Genomic DNA, 18256 nt, shown 5'->3' with positions numbered 1-18256 from the left:
AAAATAGCTGTGGAGGATTTGAAATTTAGTGTATGGTCTCTGCTATCCCAGGGAAGAGGAGATAGAATCACAGGAAATACAAAATATATAAGGCAATATGTTAAGGGATTCAGCAATTCAAATTTAAAGATTGAAAGCCTCATTTTAATTGCAAATTATGCAATTGCATCTCATGTTTTACAATAAATGAGATGAGTCTTTTTTTGCAAATTGTTCTTTGGAGAGGCTACTTGGACTGAGTCAGTTCACACTGCAAGCCAGAGCCCAGCCCCTCTGGTGAGGGCACTGTTGTTTGCAGCTACACAGCCCCATATGTACTTTCTGGGTTGAGTGGACTGAAAAAAAAAGTCTGTCTCAAATTTAAAAAGCCAGAATACACAGTTATTATGGATGATTAAATTTTGAGATGAAGGAAATATGTTCTTTTTCAGTCTATGAACACAAGTTATGTTTCCCCAGTAAATAAATGAGAGACTTAATTTGTAAATAATTACACACTAGTGTTTAAAATTAACACTTGAGTATTTTAAGTATTTTGGGGAGGAGGTGTGGCTCAGATGCACCGTTCGAAGACAGGAATTTTACAGTAGATGTAAAGTGGAGAAGAGGTGTGACTAAAGAAGAACTTTTATTACCTAACATACAATCACTATCGACTTTGGGGTATTTTCTCAAGAGTTAAATCATGCAGATAAGGTCTATGCTCAGATTATTATAATTGATGAGATTTTTTTTTCCTGGGTGAACTATGCAGCTATTGTTTTAAATATGGGGGGAGATAATTTATACAATAAAGGATAAGCTTCAGGCTAAGTTTGGCTCAATACTGGGATTCAGAAATGTTCAGGAATATCTTTTATTCATTCACATTTTTTGATTCTCATAGGGGAAAGTATTTGTGTAGAAAAAAAGATTTGGTGAAATCAGACATCATGATGTCTGACTTAGGCAGTGGACCTGTTCAGATCTCTGCCTACCCCATGAACCATTTCCTTTTCTTTGGAATTTTGTCCTATTCCCCAGAGGCTATTGTCTTACAGAAACATTTGTGTTAACAATCTCTTTGAACCTGAAATAGGCATCCTAGTCAAGATGTGTCCTTCTGATTTTCATGAGAACCAGGAATTGAAGGAATTCCAGGATAATAGGGAAGTTTCTCCATGGGATTGAATTATACAAATTGTTGAGTTATGGTCACAGCAATGTAGTCTGCCACGCAAACAAACAAACAAACAACAACAACAACAACAACAACAAAAACAGGAAGAGCAATTAGCCAAGGGAGAAAGAAAAGTGAAATAGACACACTGAAAACCTGAGGTCACAGTTTATATACCTATGGTTGCTGGTAACAAAGGGCAACCTAGAGAGGAGAAAGGCAGTTTAGCTCTTAATGTGGAACCACCCTTGGCGTAGACAGTAGTACTGTAACCCTTGGTGTAGACAGACAGTAGTACTGTAATGCAGAGCACAGCAAGTAGTTGACAGAGTTCAAGAACACTTGGAAATGACTTGGAGGATCGGGTCAGTGGATGCCAAAAGGAAAATGGTGTCCACAGGCTGACTTATGAGTGTCACCTGGAGACTTCAAGACATAACTGTGTAAGATTTGCCTCCATGAGTTGAGGAGAGTATTCTGAATATTTAGTTTCTGATATTGTACCCTTTAGTACCCATGATTGGTTAGGCTTAAGATCCTTGCAAACACCTAAGAATAAGGGGGCTCCATTTCCAGGGCAATTGTTTTGTAAATGGTAACCAAGGATAAAGTACAGTGATTGTTTCTCATTCAGATGTACTTGTGTTTTGGAATAAATGTCATTCAACCGCCAAGGAGATTTGGCAGCTTTGGTGAAATCAGTAACCTTCTCAAGATCTCAGTTGTTCATTTGTAAAATGAGGCATCTGGACAAGATGATTCATGTGGTGTTTCTGGGTCTGAAATCTTTATTTCTGTGAAGTTATGAATGTCTTACATTTGTTCTTCAAAAAACATTCATGAAAGTATTTCTTGGTAGCTATTTTCATTTATTTTGCGTTTTCTCCATGCTTGGGATTTATTTTCTTTTATGTATTTTATTATAAATCAACATGCGTTAACAACCTTTCTTATAAACTGAAGTGCAAAGGAACAATTTTCCTAAGACAGAGTAGAATTTTTTTCTTTCTTTTTTTTTTTTTAACACTATGGATGTTTAAAAGAAAGAAAGAAAGAAAGAAAAAAGAGTGTGCTGAAATGAATCTTTCCTCTATGAGGTATGGGTCCTGAAAGCTATTATAAACATTCCTTTGGTACATGTCAGTGGCTCAACATTGGAAAGAAGTAATTTAGCTGTTGTTGAAAATCTGATTTGTGTTTGCTGAAGTACTCCAGGAGCCCCTCACATGGAAACCTTCCCGCCGTGGAAGTGCTTCACTAGAGGCCTGAAAAATGAAAGGCTGGTGAGAGCAGGGAAGGAAAGAGGGTAATAAATTCTCCCAAATCTTTGAGAGCCTTTGGAACATTATGCCCTTCATAAATCCTGGCTTGCCCAAGGAGTCAAAAGAAAACAAAAGTGGAGACATGAGGGTGTAGAAAGAAAAAAAAGAAAAGAAAGAAAGAGATTTCTACTGGAGAAACAGAATGAATCAGAAGTAATGTAAAAGGCTATCCCACATGGAATCAGTAGGGCAGTCTAGGACTGGTCTTGTGAAAGCCTTGGAGGAGGGAGGCAAAGTGTGCTTGGGCCTACCTCTGATGTGCTCAACGTACTATAGAACTTCTTTCCCAAGACATAATTTTGTGTGTGTGTGTGTGTGTGTGCATGTGTGTGTGTGTGTGTGTGTGTGTGTGTGCGCGCGCGTGCGTGCGTGTTTTAAAGTGCCATCCTAGAAGCATGGACATGGTTTGAAAATAATTTGCAAAATCACAACCCCTGCTGTAGGATAAGAGTTCTTCAGTATTTGTAATTACTCTCCTTGATGGCGCCACAATGCTCATATAATCTATAGAAATTCGTAGGTGTAGTTCAGTTTAGGAGCTAGATAGATGCATTAGGTTAGTGGGTGAAAAAAGGGAAAGAGACAGAGAAAGGAAAGAGAAGGAGAATGAAGAAAAATTTAGAATTCCAAAAGGGTATCAGGAACTCTGCTGGAAACCTTTATAAATGTGACTTTATTTTATTTCAGCATTATAGAGATGACATTGAATTCTGAGAATCTTGTGGAATAAATGCCCATCCTTTTGGAGAAAAGTGGAGGTTTAAAACAATGCACTGGGTGTCGGGGGAGACAATATTATATATTGGTTAAGGACATGGATGTAGGAGTAAACAAAGTGTGGGTTTGAATCAGAGATACCATATTTGCTAGCTGTTCTAAGCATTAGTTTCCTTTTTTCCAAAGTGATTCCATCTCAAAGAGTTGCAGTGACAACGAGCAGTAATAAGTTTTCAGAATCCACATATGATCTCAGCATTTATCTTTCTGTGTCTGGTTTGTTTCACTTAGCAGAATGTTACCCAGATTCATCCATGCTATAGAGAATGACAGAATTTCATTGTTTAATGACTGAATAGCACCCCATTGTGTATATGTACCACATTTTCTTTGCCCACTCATCATTTGATGGACATTTAAGTTGCTTCCATTTCTTAGCTACTGTGAATAGTGCTACCATGTATATGAGAGTGCAGATGTCTCTTTGACATACTGACTTCTATACCTAGAGAGAAGATTTTTGCATCATATGGTATTTCTATTTTTAATTTTTGAGGAACCTCCATACCGTTTTCCTTAATGGCTGTACTCATTTACATTGCCATCAACAGTGTGTAAGCATTCCTATTTCTTTACATCTTTATCAGCACTTGTTATCTTGAGCCTTTTTGATACTAGCCTTTTTTTTTTTCTTTCTTTTGGTAGTACTGGGTATTGAACCCAGGCCTCACTCATGCTCAGCAAGCACTGAGCTACATATTTAGACCAATAAGAGCCATTCTTACAAGGATCAGGTTGTGATTTTGATTTGCTTTTCCTGATTATTAGTGATCATGTTAGTCATCTTTCTGTTGCTGAGATAAAGTACCTGAGATTAAAAAAAAAAAGCTTATAAGGAGGAAAATTTTATTTACCATGGTTTTTGAGTTCAGGTCATGCTCATTTGACCCTGTTGCTTTGGGCCTGTGGTGAGGAAGTATCATGGTGGCAGCATGTGGCAAGAAATTCTGTTCACTTCATAGTAGCTAGGAAGCAAATACAAGAGAGAGGAAAGAGCATAGGTCCTCAAATCCCCTTCAAGAGCATGTCCCAAATTACCTAACTTCCTTCCACTAAGCCTTGCAATAGCACTATAGGCTATCAACCAAGCACTTAGCATATAGTACTTTGGGGACATTTAAATTAAAAAACATACAATGATGTTGAGCATTTTTTAAATACACTTGTTGGCCATTTGCATGCTTTCATTTGAGAAATGTCTATTTAAGTCTATTGCCCAGTATTTAATCAGGTTGCTAATGTTTGCTCTTGAGTTTTTGGAGTTCCTTATATATTCTACTTAGCAGCTCCTTGTCAAATGCATAGGTTGCAAATATTTTCTTCCATTCTATCGGTTTGGGAGAAACTTCACTCTATTACTTGGTTCCCTCGCTATGCAGAGGATTTTTAGTTTGATATAACCTCATTTGCTTATGTTTGCTTTTGTTTTCTGGGCTTTTGGGGTCTTCTCCGAAAAGATCTTTGTCCATGCCAATGTTCCGAATCATCTCCCATGTTTTCTTGTAGTAGTTTCATAGTTTTAGGTCTTACATTTAAATCTTTGATTCATATTGAGTGGATTCTGTAGCTGGTGAGAGATAGGAGTCTAGTTTCATCTGTCTAAAGGATATTCAAATTTCCTAGCATCATTTGTTAAAAGGACTGCTCTTTCCTAAAGTGTGTTCTTAGCACTTTAGTCCAACATCAGTCTGTTCTAGATGCGTAGGTTACTTCTAGGCTCTCTGTTCTGATTCATTGGTCATATACTGCTGGTCCCAGAGCCAGCGTTCTTAACCCATTAACTCATTTAATCATTAAAACAAAACTCCAAGGCAGATATTGTTAAGCCTGTTTTACATATGATGAACCTGTCAGGCAGGAAGGTTAAGTCCTTTGTCAAAAGGTATGGCTGGCCAGACAATAAACCCAAGTTTTAAGACTTTGAGTGTAGGGCACCTTAACACACTTGGAATTTTGACCAGAGAAATTAGTCCAAGAGCAGGAAGAATGAAGGTGACATGCCACTGCTATCCATCTCCTTTCTCCTTTCTTCACCATCCCTTCTGAGGCCAACAGTCTCACGGGACTGAAAAGCCATATCAGGAGGTCCCTCTTCGTAGTGTCTCTTGAGTAAGTCCTTTCTCCAGTTTCATTAAAATTGATCTGAGTTAGTCTCTGAGTGAATTCTAAAATGAAAAACTCAAGAGGAGACTTCATGTGATAAGTCTGTGATGGTGATGTAAAGGTGCCCCTCATCCAGCTCATCTCAGGCCGTTGCAATGATTCCAAATAAATTCCAAACTTCTTGAAGATCGCCATCTTTGCATCCTCATAACATGTCCTCATCCTCATTCTCCACACACAGTTCACAAAACCACACAGTCACCCTGAGGGATGGTGAACTCATGCCACATCTGATGTTCCTATTGTCAGCTGGTAGACCAGAACATTGGAAAGCAGGTCTTTGAACCAAGATGGCCACCTGTCCACAACTCTATTTTCCAGGGTTGGATATTTCAGGGTGGCTTTTTGCTTCTTAGTCATCAGTCAGTGTTTATCAAGTATCTCCAGTAAGCTCAGCATTAAGGTAACAGTAGAGTACAAAAAGCCATGGTCTTGATGGTCTTGATCTCCTGGACTTCACAGAACTCCCAAAAGAAGGTCAAGGAGGGCCAGTTTGTTTGTAATCACCTAGGGTGGCTTTATGTGCTCTTTCAACTTAATTTATATGACTGTTTCAAGCAAATCAGTCAAGAAATGGTAACTTTTGTGATTGTGTTGACTATTACAGAATCAGAGAATGGAATCAAACCAGGGGAAATCTAAGGGATCAGTATGAATTATTCTGAATTGCTTTTCTGGCCTTCCAAACCTCCCAAAACACAGACTAAGCAAAATTTTAAAAGGCCCATCATTGATACTATAACTTACAACAGAACACCTTGATTTTAATCTTCAGTCCACTAGTAAGAAGTTGTGAACTCTTAAATAATTCACTTAACCTCCTGGATCTTTTATCTTTCACTTTTTTAACTAGTTCTTTTTAAGATATACAAGAAAGTAGAGTATAAACTTTTTCTAATTAGGATCCCTTTCTTGTGGTTGTATGTGATGTGGAGTTTTATTGGTCGTGTATTCATATATGTACATACAAAAGTTATGTCTGATTCATTCTACTATCTTTCCTATCCCCATCTCCTCTCCCTTCCCTTCATTCCCCTTTGTCTAATCTACTGAACTTCTATTCTTCCCTGCGCCCCCCACCCCACCATTGTGTGTTATCTGCATATCAGCAAGAACATTTGGACTGGTGAGCTGAGGTTGGCTAATTTCACTTATCATGATAGTCTCCAGTTCCATCTGCCTACTGGCAAATGCCATCATTTCATCCTTCTTTATGTCTGAGTAATATTTCATTGTGTGTATATATATCACATTTTCTTTATCCATTCATCTGTTGAAGGGCACTTAGGTTGGTTCCATAGCTTGGCTATTGTGAATTGAGCTGCTATAAACATGATGTGGCTGCATCACTGTAGTATGCTGATTTTTAAATTCTTTGGATATATACTGAGGAATGAGATAACTGGGTTAAATTCCAAGTTTTCTGAGGAATCTCCATACAGCTTTTCAGAGTGGTTGCACCAATTTGCAGTCCCATCAACAATATATAGAGTGTATCTTTCCCACCACATCCTTGCCAACATTTATTGTTACTTTTTTTCCCCGCTTGGGTGCTATAGATTGAACTCAGGGGCACTCGACCACTGAGCAACATCCTCAACCTTATTTTGTATTTTATTTAGAGGCAGGGTCTCACTAAGATGCTTTGCACCTCACCATCGCTGAGGCTGGCTTGGAACTTGTAATCCTCCTGTCTCAGCCTCCCGAGCTACTGGGGTTACAAGTGTGCACCACTGTGCCTGAATTTATTATTACTTTTATTCTTGATAATTGCCATAAAGACTGGGGTAAGATGAAATCTCAATGTAGATTAACTTGCATTTCTCTATCTTTGGATTTTAGTAGTTTTTTTTTTTTTGCATAAAATGAAGGGACTACAATGCGTGAGGAATTTTTATGTCTGTTATGTGTCTTTCAACTATACCTGAAGGCTTCTGGGATCACTATTCTAGAAATGTTTTTAATTTTAATTATCTTTGTGGCAGTTATGTGAACTATTGGTGCATCCTCTGGTCTTAAGTGAGGTTTCAGGTCTTTGCAAGAGGACAGAGCAACTTTGGGCTCTGCAGCAGGGAAGAATTGGAGGTGAGCCCTTCTAACCAAGTCTCCCCAAGTGGCCTGTGTGACACTCCCAAAGCTGATGGGCACCAAACGACACAAGAGTTCAGGCATATCTAAGAACAGTCATAGCTTAACAAAAAGAGAACTGGAGAGTTGTACTCTCTGCCCTGATGCTAATGTGCAGTAGTACTTCTTATGCTGCCAGTATTACATTTCCCTCCTTGGCCAAAAGGAATGACTCATACTGATTCTAACCATTTAATAAGATTTTTTTTGTGTGTGTGAGGCTCCAGATCCCTTGCACTATTTCCAGATATAAAATACCTTAAACATATATATGATTTGTGATGTAAGATCTCATTTACTCAGAATTGATACGTCACTCCCTATTCACATGATTTTTTTTTTCAACTGGGGATTGAACCCAGGGACACTTTACCACTGAGCTCCATCCCCAGCTTTTTTTAAAAAATATTTTATCTTTTTTAATATTTTATCTTTATCTCAGCAAGTTGCTAAGGGCCTAAGAAGGTGAGGCTGGTGTTGAACTTTTGATTCTCCTGCCTTAGCCTCCTGAGTTGCTAGGATTAGAGGTGTGTGCCACTACTCCTGGCCCACGTGGTTAATCTTGAAGGAAAACTTTTAGCTTGCCATGTCCCTACTCACAAACTTTCTATAGCTCCCACTGCTTGGTGGAGGTAATCTGAAAGCCCTGAGGCCTTCCAAGCCTGGTTACTAACAACTCATAGAGATGATTGAGACTCCACCTCAGCCAGCTGATTGCCCTCTTGCTATGAAAAGTTTAATCAAAGCCTCAGCTGCTCCAAGAAGCCTTTCTTTCCTAGCTCATCGAGACCCAGGAGCCTGGTGCTGTCTCAACAGTCATATTTTATTCTTTGCACGCTTCCCCTGACACAGATGCTGCCATGGCTAATTTTAAAGGCACATCTTCAGTCTTGCTGCAGACTTTGTAAAACCTGCCATTGAGATGAGTTTTTTTATTTTTCTGAAGGTCCAAATGAAAAAAATTATTATTATTTGGAGGGCAAAAGTCTTGGGGAGAGCAAAAGTACAGCATGATTTTGTTCTGGCTGTTAATTTTATTGTTTGTAATTTCATTACTAAAGGTGGTGAAGTGTTGGACTACACGCCATCAGGACCTATTTTTATATTGTCGACAGTCCTTTTTACTAACTACTTCAAAAGATTCTTGAAAATCCCAAAGAAAGTGGAAAATGGGACAAAAGCAACATCCGCCGTGAGTGATGGTCAAGCCCCTGGTTCTCTTTTGAATGCCAAGGAGACCAGCACAGATATTGGATTACTCAGCTGCCTCTTTCCAGAGACAAGCCCAGGGATGTATGAGATTACTTGACACATCTGTCCCCTTTAATCCTGACAACTTTGACCAATAGAATATATCAGAAATAACACTGGGCCACTTTCTAGGCCAGTGCTTTTAGAGTATCCACTTTCAGTCTTCTGCACCTTTCACCTGGAATTGGGTCATCTTACTGTGAACAAGCCCAGGGAGTCCTATGAAAATGCCCACCGAGGGCTCCAGCTCAGAGGGCCAGCAGAATACCAAGCTGACAAGCAGCACAAACCTGCTGCCTGTGGATGAGCCCTGGGAAGTGGATACTCCACGGCTGGGGAAACCGCTCTGGCTGCTGCTGTGGGGAGCAGAGGTGAGTAGTCCACATGGAACCTTGCCCAAATTACATATTTTTTTTTCCCTAGCAAAACAAGTAGTCATTGTTCTAAGCCACCAAATACTAGAGAGTTTGTTCGTTATAGAACATAGCTGGAATTTGCTCCTGCCTTTCTGGTTGAAATCAGAATATGTTGAGTTGATTTGACAAACTTCATGGGTCTTTTTCTTTTTCCTTTTTCTTTTTTTCTTTTTTTTCTTTTGGTACCCGGGGATTGAACCCAGTGGTGCTTAACCACTGAGCTCTATCCCCAGTCCTTTTTATATTTTAGTTTGAGACAGGATCTCACTAATTTACTTAGGGCCTTGATAAGTTGCTGAGGCTGGCTCTTTGATTTTGCGATCCTCCTGCCTCAGCCTCCCAAGCCACTGGGATTATAGGCGTGTGCCACTGCAGCCAGAATCTTCACAGTTTTTATGTTGCACAAACAAACAAATACAACTTATCAAATGTGTGGATGTTCTTACATCCAAAGTGTTTGCCCAAAGAATATGATGACAGAGAAAGCAACAGCTTCATTTCTCAGTGAATTGATTACAAACTATCACTGATTTAATTTCTCATATATATTTTCTATGTGCTGGAAGGGCAGTGTGAATTTCATGAAATGACTTCTAGTTTAGACTTACCCATCTGCCGTCATAACAGCATATTAAAGCAGCTATTCAAAATGGGGTTTGGTTTTTCATGTCTCTGTTTGTATATAAAGTATGTTGACACCTAATTCAAGTCTTCATACATGTACTTTGTATAATGATGTCCATCACATTCCACCACTCTTGCTAATCACCCTGCCCTGTTCCTTATCCTCCCATAAATTGGCGTGAACATACTTTATATACAGAGACAGGAAAAATTGTGCTTTATATGGGTAATAAGAATTGTAATGTGTCCCACTGTTGTCGTGTATTTAAAAAAAATAATAAAATCAATTAAAAAAACCCAACATTTACAAAAAAAAAAAAAGTGGGGTTTTGGGAGTTTAGTTCTTCGGTTGGAGAGTATTTCTGGATACTAACAATATTCCTAATGCTTCAGGTCCTGGTAAGGAAATGTGAGGATTTGGTAGGATCTTGCCTTCCTCAAATGCTTAGGGAGGATTCTTATGGATCAGCTGCCATGCTGAGCTTTGAGGGTCAGTGGTGACAGAGAAGACAGAGAAGACACTGTCCCGTGTCAGGCAGTTTACACTTCAGTAGGAGAGAGACAGAATAAACAAAAACCAAACAAAAATTTAAAAAAAGAGATAAAATAAATACCCCCCCCAAAAAACTACCTACTAAAAACTATTTCACAACATATTTACTAAGGGCCTGAAGGAAACCTAGAGTGCATCAGAGGTCACATTAGCAGAAGTGAATCTGAACTTGGCCGAAAAAGACAACCTTCTGGGGAAGTGGCATGACTGAGGTTCCAGGGGTCAGCAAGAGTCAGGCAGGCAGAAATGGGACAGAGCTGTTTACCACTGAGGGAGCAGTCCCTGTGATGTACCAGGGTGGGAAGAAGCCTGGGGGGCTGGTGTAACCCAGAGAAGCCATCCAGCTGGAGCAGGGTCACAGCTGTAGGGAAGGGTTGGAGATGAGGCTGCACTGGCCACCAGTGGCTGCATCACGTGGGTATTTTAGGCCATGAGAACAATTTTGAATATTAATCCTAAAAGTGAGGTTCCATCTGTGGCCAATTAGTAAAATGGTCATATTGATGTTTTTAAAAGATAAATCTCAAGAAAAAAAGGTTTGAGGGTAATGAAAAAGTGAACTAGAGACATCATTCAACAAAGGAGGGTTCAATAGAAGTTAGGGGTGATAGTGCTACCTGACTTCATCGAAGCTTCCTTCCGGATCCTTCTTAGTAGTGGAGTTCCACAGAAATCTCTGTCCAAGGCAATTAAGAATAAAGACACCCCTACCCCGACTCCTCCTCACTCCCCGGGCAGCAGACTGCTGCAGCTTACCTGGGATCTCTGTCTGGTCATTGTGGTGGGGAGAAGAGGGACAACTGGCAGGTGGAAAGGGCAGACAGTGACGTGGCCTTCTCCTCCACCTGAAGTCAGACGAGGAGCAGATACTCATACCTTCTTGCCCACCAATAAAGAAATAGAACTGATTATTCTGTAGATGGCATTTCCAAACTAATCAACATCCTGCTGTGGTGGCAAGAGATGCTAAATTGCTGAACCTGCTGCTGCCTTTCAGATGAGATAACACTGAGCACCTGCACTTTGGTCCATAAATAACCAAGGGTTATTTTCCCTGGGGACTGAGCTGTTGGTCCTAATGTTCCCACCAAATGCCAACTGAGTGATTACCCCATGTCTGACTAAATTACCATTGTAATCTCAGGAGCAAAGCTTTGGTGTGTCTGGAGCAAAAGTGTATTTTAAGAATGCATAAGTTTATACCTGAACTAGAACTCTTGACTGAACACCTCCAAATGCACAAAATTCTTGAAAAAAAATCTTCCTATAATTGTTCACCTTTTTTAAAATATTTAAATATGCCTAACTTCAAATCTGTTTTGATGCTGAACAAACCAGTACAGGTCCATAATTGTTAATTTAACCTTATTCATATTCAAATAAGCATTACTGGCTAATAACCATATATTGAAAACTATCGTAATAATCAATCCACTTACAACTGATAGCTTTTGGAGAATAAACCTTGTTTATTCTCATATCTACCTTCTAAAAAATTTTATTCTAATTAGTTATACATGACAGTAGGATGCATTTTGACACATCATACATAAATGGAGTATAACTTCTCATTCTTCTGGTTATATATGATGTAGAATCACACTGGTCATGTAATCACACATTCACATAGGGTAATAATATCTGATTCATTTAACTATCTTTCCTACCCATACTTCCTCCCCTCCCTTCACTGCCTACTCCAAAGTACCTCTATTTTCCCTTAGGCACCCCCACACACATCCAGTGAATTAGCATCCACATTTCAGAAGAAAACATTCAGGCTTTGTTTTTTTGGGATTGGCTTATTTCACTTAACATGATCCATCCATTCACCTGCAAAAGCCATAATTTCATTCTTCTTTAAGGCTGAGTAATATTCCATTCTGTATATATACCACATTTTCTTTATCCATTCATCTGTTGAAGGGCATCTAGGTTGGTTCCACAGCTCGGTTATTTATTATGAATTGAACTACTGTAAACATTGATGTGGTCTTCTCACTGTAGTATGCAGATTTTTAAGTCCTTTGGGTATAAACCAAGAAGTGGGAAAGCTGGGTCAAATGGTGGTTCCATTCCAAGTTTTCTGAGAAATCTTCATACTACTTTCCTTAATGGTTGTACCAATTTGCAGTCTCACCAGCAATGCATGAGTGTACCTTTTCCCCTACATCCTTGCCAACATTTATTGTTACTTGTATTCTTGACAATTGGCATTTTGACTACAGTGAGATAAAATTTTAAAGTAGTTTGATTTGCATTTCTCTAGTTAGTAGAGATGTTATCATCTTTTCATATCTTTGTTGATCGATTGTATTTCTTCTTCTATGAAGTGTCTGTTCAGTTTTTTTTCCCCATTTATTGATTGGGCTATGTTTTTTTTTGTTTTTTGTTTTTTTTGGTGTTGAGTTCTTTATATATTCTGGAGATTAATTCTCTATCTGAGGTGAATGTGATAAAGATTCTCTCCCATTCTGTAGGCTCTCTTTTCATGGTATTGATTGTTTCCTTTGCTGAGAAAAAGCTTTTTACTTTGAATCCATCCCATTTGTTCAATCTTGATTTTACTATTTGAGCTTTAGGAGTCGTGTTAAAGAAGTCACATCCTAAGCCAACATTCATGCCTACCTTTTTTTTTTTTGTCTTTAAATTTTTTTTATTAGTTGCTCAAGACAATACAATGATCTTGACATATCATACATTTGATTCAAATAGGATATGAATTCTCATTTTTCCTCATGTAATACAATCATTTCATCTTCACTTCTATGCCTGGTACCTGGGCATATTGGGTCAGTCTTTTGTATGTGGAAGTATTTTCTTTTCTGGCAGCCTTGAGATAAGTTTATATAAATCTGTACCTGTTTCAAATTTTGCCGTTCAGTCTTGAAATCTCCCAATTGGTGGTTCCTGTGGAACCATCTTCTATAGTTTCTCAAAGTAACTCCTATTTTATGTCAGTCTTATTTTCCCATTGCCTTTGCACCATACCCAACTCCTGGTGTGTATGTAACTCTCATCCAGTTGCTTGAATTGATTAATGGTACATCCTCTCACACAATGCTCTTTTCCCCTCCACTGCATTATTTCAAATCTTGAGCTTAAGTTCATGTCTTGCTAAAGGCCCACGTTCTATATGAAAACTTCTCAGATGTGCTCAACCTACATAGGCATTAAAGAAAACCATTTAAAAGGCACTGCTTGTTGAGTGGATAACAACAACAACAACAAAAGTCAATTCATTAATTTGATGGTGCACAGGGTTGAGGCAGAGGGCTGGAATAAGAGACATCCTTTGGAAGTTTCCCAACAGCTTGATGATGTCCTATGTTGTTTGTCCAGGTAATTTATTTTTCACCTGAGGAGGATACTGGGGATCCTGTAGAAAAATTACCCCCAAGTGTCTATACCAGGGAGCACCTGACCAAGGAGAGGTACCATCCTGAAAATAGAATTAAATTCTCTGAAGAGAAACAAAACTTTTCAGTCACTCTGTATTTCTCAGTTTCAAGAATATTGTGAATTAATCACATATTCCAGAGAGAAAACTGGCAGATTCTTTTTTAGAGAAACAAAACAATTCTCAATGGGGGCAAAAACAAAAACAAAAACAAAAACAAAACAAAACAAAACAAAAAACATCGATTGCTACTGATAATTCGTAGAATCCTTGATGAAATGGCCAGACTTTTGCTGAATTTCCTTATGGTGAAATATACCAGGGTTTTCAGTCAGCATTTTGCTAATTTTGGAAAAGTCCCTCCTTGAAAGAGAGAAATAAAAACTGGAGAAAATAAAGGGAATTTGAAGGACAGAGAAATAATGTTTGGAATGTAAAGAAACATCAGAGCAATGAACAGTTGCCTCAAAGACAAAAGAAGGCATTACATCTATTAAATAATAAAATGTCATTTTAAAAAGAAATAAGCAAATTATAAGAAAAAATTGAGAAAACCCAAAGACATAACACCTAATATAAAAAAATTAAATATAGTTTTGGAATATAATATTGAAGATGATATATGTCAAAAAATAAAACCCAAGTTAAAATTAGAAGAACACAATTATTCAAATAATACGATTTCCAGAAAAATAAATAGAGGAAAATTTAATGATGAGAATTATAATAATAAATATTCCTGATTTAAAAGGCATGAGTTTTCAGCTTGAGTGAACCCTCTGAGACCCTAACATCAGAAATGTGAAAAAACACACAGCAACTCATGTTGTGATGACATTTTAGACAGTAGGAATACAAATAAGATCTCAAAAGTTTCCAGTGAGAATAAAAATATGCCCATTGAAAGGAACAACAATCAAATTGACACCAGATTTCTCAACAGTAATAATAGAAACTAGAACATAATAAAACCAGGTCTTCAGAATTTTGAAAGAAAATCAGTCCAACCTAGCATCCTATAATCAGCCAAGTTACTAGTCAGGTACAAAGTTAAAGAAATAAATTTTAAGATACAAATGGTCTTATAAGAGGAATGAGTTCTAGATGTTTGCTGTACAGCATGGTGCCTATAGTTTACATAAGGTGGTGTGTACTTAAAAATGGTTAAGATAACAGGACTTACATTAAGTGTTCTTATCACACACACAGAGCAAAGGGATGCAGGAAGCATTTGGAAGTGATGAGCTTTCATTAATTTAATTGTCATGGTGGTTTCACCAGTATATGCATATGTTCAAGTTCTTCAAATTGTACATATTAAATATATGCAGTTTTTGCATATGGATTACACCTAAATAAAACTATAAAAAACCAAAAATCACACAGCCCATAAGTGGTCTAAAAAAAATGAAAAACTTCACATATCCCCCTTCTCATTGGTAACTATTAGAGGATTTTCTTTTTAAAAATGAGTTATTAAGGATTGTTTTGTTGTTCTGTTTTATTTTGTTTTTACTATTGAGTTATAGGAATATCTTCCATATTTTGGAAATTAGCCCCTTATCAAATGTACAGTTTGCAAACATTTCCCCACATTCCATAGGTTGCCTTTCACTCTTGTATTAGTGTGCAGAAGCTTCCTAGCTTCATATAGTTACACTTTTTTTTAAAATATCCTTTGTGCTTTGGATATCATATTGATGAAGTCACTGCCATGACCAGTGAAGTCTTCCCCCTGTGTTCTTCTGGGAGTTTTATTGTTTCAAACTTTGTGTTTAATTTTTTTTCTTCAATTTGAGTTGATTTTTGGAGATGGTGTAAGCTAAGGGTCTAATTTCATCTTTTGCATTTGCATTCTTCACCATTTGTTGGAGACCGTCCTTTCCCATTGTGTATCCTTGGCACCTTTGTCAAAGATCTGTTGGCCAAATATGTGTGAATTTATTCCTGGGCTCTCTATTCAGTTCTGTTGGTCTAATGACTGACTTTATGCCAGTACCATGATTTTTTTAAAAAAAATTTTTAGTTGTAGATGGACCACAATACCTTTATTTTACTGATTTATTTTTATGTGGTGCTGAGAATCGAACTCAGTGCTTCACACATGCTAGGCAAGTGCTCTTCCAGTGAGTTACAACCCCAGCCCCACCATTCTGTTTTGATTACTGTCACTTGGTAATGTATTTTGAAGTTAGGAATTTTGATTCCTCTCATGAGCCAAGGACAAACATTTATCAAAAAATAAAAGCATATAAAAATCCAAAAGGTATTTGAAAATTACTCTGTTACTAATCATCAGGAAAAAGCAAGTCAAAGCCACAATGAGATATTACCTGATATCTGTCAGGAGGGCTGTTATCCAAAAAACAAAAGATAGCAAATGTTGGTGATGGTGTGGAGAAATTGGAACATTTGAATATACGATTGGTGGGAATGCAAAATGGTGCAGCTGCTATGGAAAACAGTATGACAGTTCCTTGAAAAGTTAAAAATAGAGCTACTGTGGAGAGTCAGCTTCCATTTCTCTTACTCTCCATTATGGTTTGGGTATAAGGTGTTCCCCCAAATTACCAGTGTTAATGCGGGAGGTGAAATTGGAACTTAATTTCAGCACTGACACCTGTCTTCTTAAAAATCTTCTTTCACAGTAAGAACTATCCTGTTGGCACCAAAACAAGTACAAATGTTCCTATCCAACCAAAATTTCAAATTAAATCATACTAATCTTGATTTATTTTAAAAAGCAAACAAACCCCCTAAACTAACAGTATAGCAAAATGGAATTATGTTGATATTGGAGTCTTTAGCTAAATTCAGCAGATTGATCAATTTGATAATCTTTTTACAAAAAAAAAAAAGAAAGAAAAAGACAAGGATTAAAAAAAACACACAAAGGTGGTTTTAAGTAATAAGATCTGTCCACATTAACTCTGAGAGGTGTCAGTGCTGAAATTAAGTTCCAAAAGCCAACCTCAGGGGAATCTTATTCCTTAGTAGAAAATTAAGAAGTTTTTGGAAGTTCAATGTTATGTAGTTCAATATAATGCATGTTAGTATCATTTTGAAGACTTCTTGCCCTTTAATGACTTTGGGGCCTTTATTAGTTATAAACTAAATATGTGACATTCAGGAAATCACTTAACCTTTCTGAATGTCAATTTTCTTATTAGTAAAATGAAAGGGCTAGATACAATTATCTTTAAAACCAGTTTCTAGAAATATATCATTTTAAAATTATTAAAATTATTAAAATTGGTTAATTTATAGATTTTTCATTTTAAAATTATTATGCTTATGATAAGAAGTTATCAATAAAACAGGGAAATATGGGTTAGGAAGTCTTATTTGAAAAGTATGAGTGACTATCCACAAATTGATAATCTAGGTAAAAATGCTTCATGTGTTGCTTGAGGAAATTATTATAAGTAAAAATGAAATGTGACTAGTGGGTATATCTTTTTTTTTTTTTCACATCGAGCTTTTATTAATCGAAGAATTCTTTCCCAGTGAGGAGAAATGTAAGCCAAGGGGTTGACTGCTGACTGTTCTGTGTGTCTATCACTGCAAAACTGGTTTTATTCAGGGCCAATGAAGAATTCACAACTATTGGCTGGTCACCTGCTCTGCTTCTTCAGTAAAAGAATCTTGATGCTTCTCTTTCTGATCTTTAAGCTTTCTTAAAAATTCTTAAGCATGGCCAAGTGTTTGCTTTGATTAGAGAGTGTGTCCCAGTTTAGTTCTCTTTTTTGGGGCAGAAACATAATCTGTATCTTTATCTATGATATGTAAGTGGGGTTATCATTTACTTATGGTTTCAAAAGCATTTCAAGTTATTACTCGTAGAATAATAAAAAGAATATTTTTGTGTTTGTTTTAGCTAAAAATTAGCTGATGTAACAATTATAATTTTTTGATATGTTTAAATTACACAGCCTGTGCTAGCTTCAGCAGCACATATACTAAAATTGGAACGATACAGAGAAGATTAGCATGGCCCCTGCGCAGGATGACACGCAAATTCTTAAAGCATTCTATATTTTTTCACTCTAGTCAGAATGACAACTATTATAAAGAGAAACACCAATAAGTGTTGGCGAGGATGTGGGGAAAAAGGTACACTCGTATACTGCTGGTAGGACTGAAAATTGGTGCAACCAATATAGAAAGCAGTATGGAGATTTCTTGGAAATTGGGAATGGAACCACCATTTGACCCAGCTATCCCTCTCAGTCTATACCCAAAGGACTTAAAAACAGCATACTATAGGGACACAGCCACATCAATGTTTATAGCAGCACAATTCACAATAGCTAAACTGTGGGACCAACCTAGATGCCCTTCAGTAGATGAATGGATAAAAAAAAATGTGGCATATATACACAATGAAATATTACTCAGCATTAGAAAGGAATAAAATCATGGCATTTGCAGGTAAATGGACAGAGTTAGAGAAGAAGATGCTAA

At 37.4% G+C, this 18256-nt stretch overlaps 1 non-coding gene across 1 annotated transcript; it reads left to right on the top strand.

Moving 5' to 3' along the window:
* The first annotated feature begins 17727 nt into the window (after positions 1-17727).
* On the top strand, positions 17728-17833 carry LOC120886052 (U6 spliceosomal RNA). Its single transcript, XR_005728825.1, has one exon. It is a non-coding gene; the product is annotated as a U6 spliceosomal RNA (small nuclear RNA).
* The last annotated feature ends 423 nt before the right edge of the window (positions 17834-18256 follow it).

This window comes from Ictidomys tridecemlineatus, chromosome 1, assembly GCF_052094955.1.
Source record: "Ictidomys tridecemlineatus isolate mIctTri1 chromosome 1, mIctTri1.hap1, whole genome shotgun sequence".
Classification (NCBI taxonomy): domain Eukaryota; kingdom Metazoa; phylum Chordata; class Mammalia; order Rodentia; family Sciuridae; genus Ictidomys; species Ictidomys tridecemlineatus.
The sequence above is the reverse complement of the archived record's forward strand: the minus strand, read 5'-3'. Positions and strand labels throughout refer to the sequence as shown.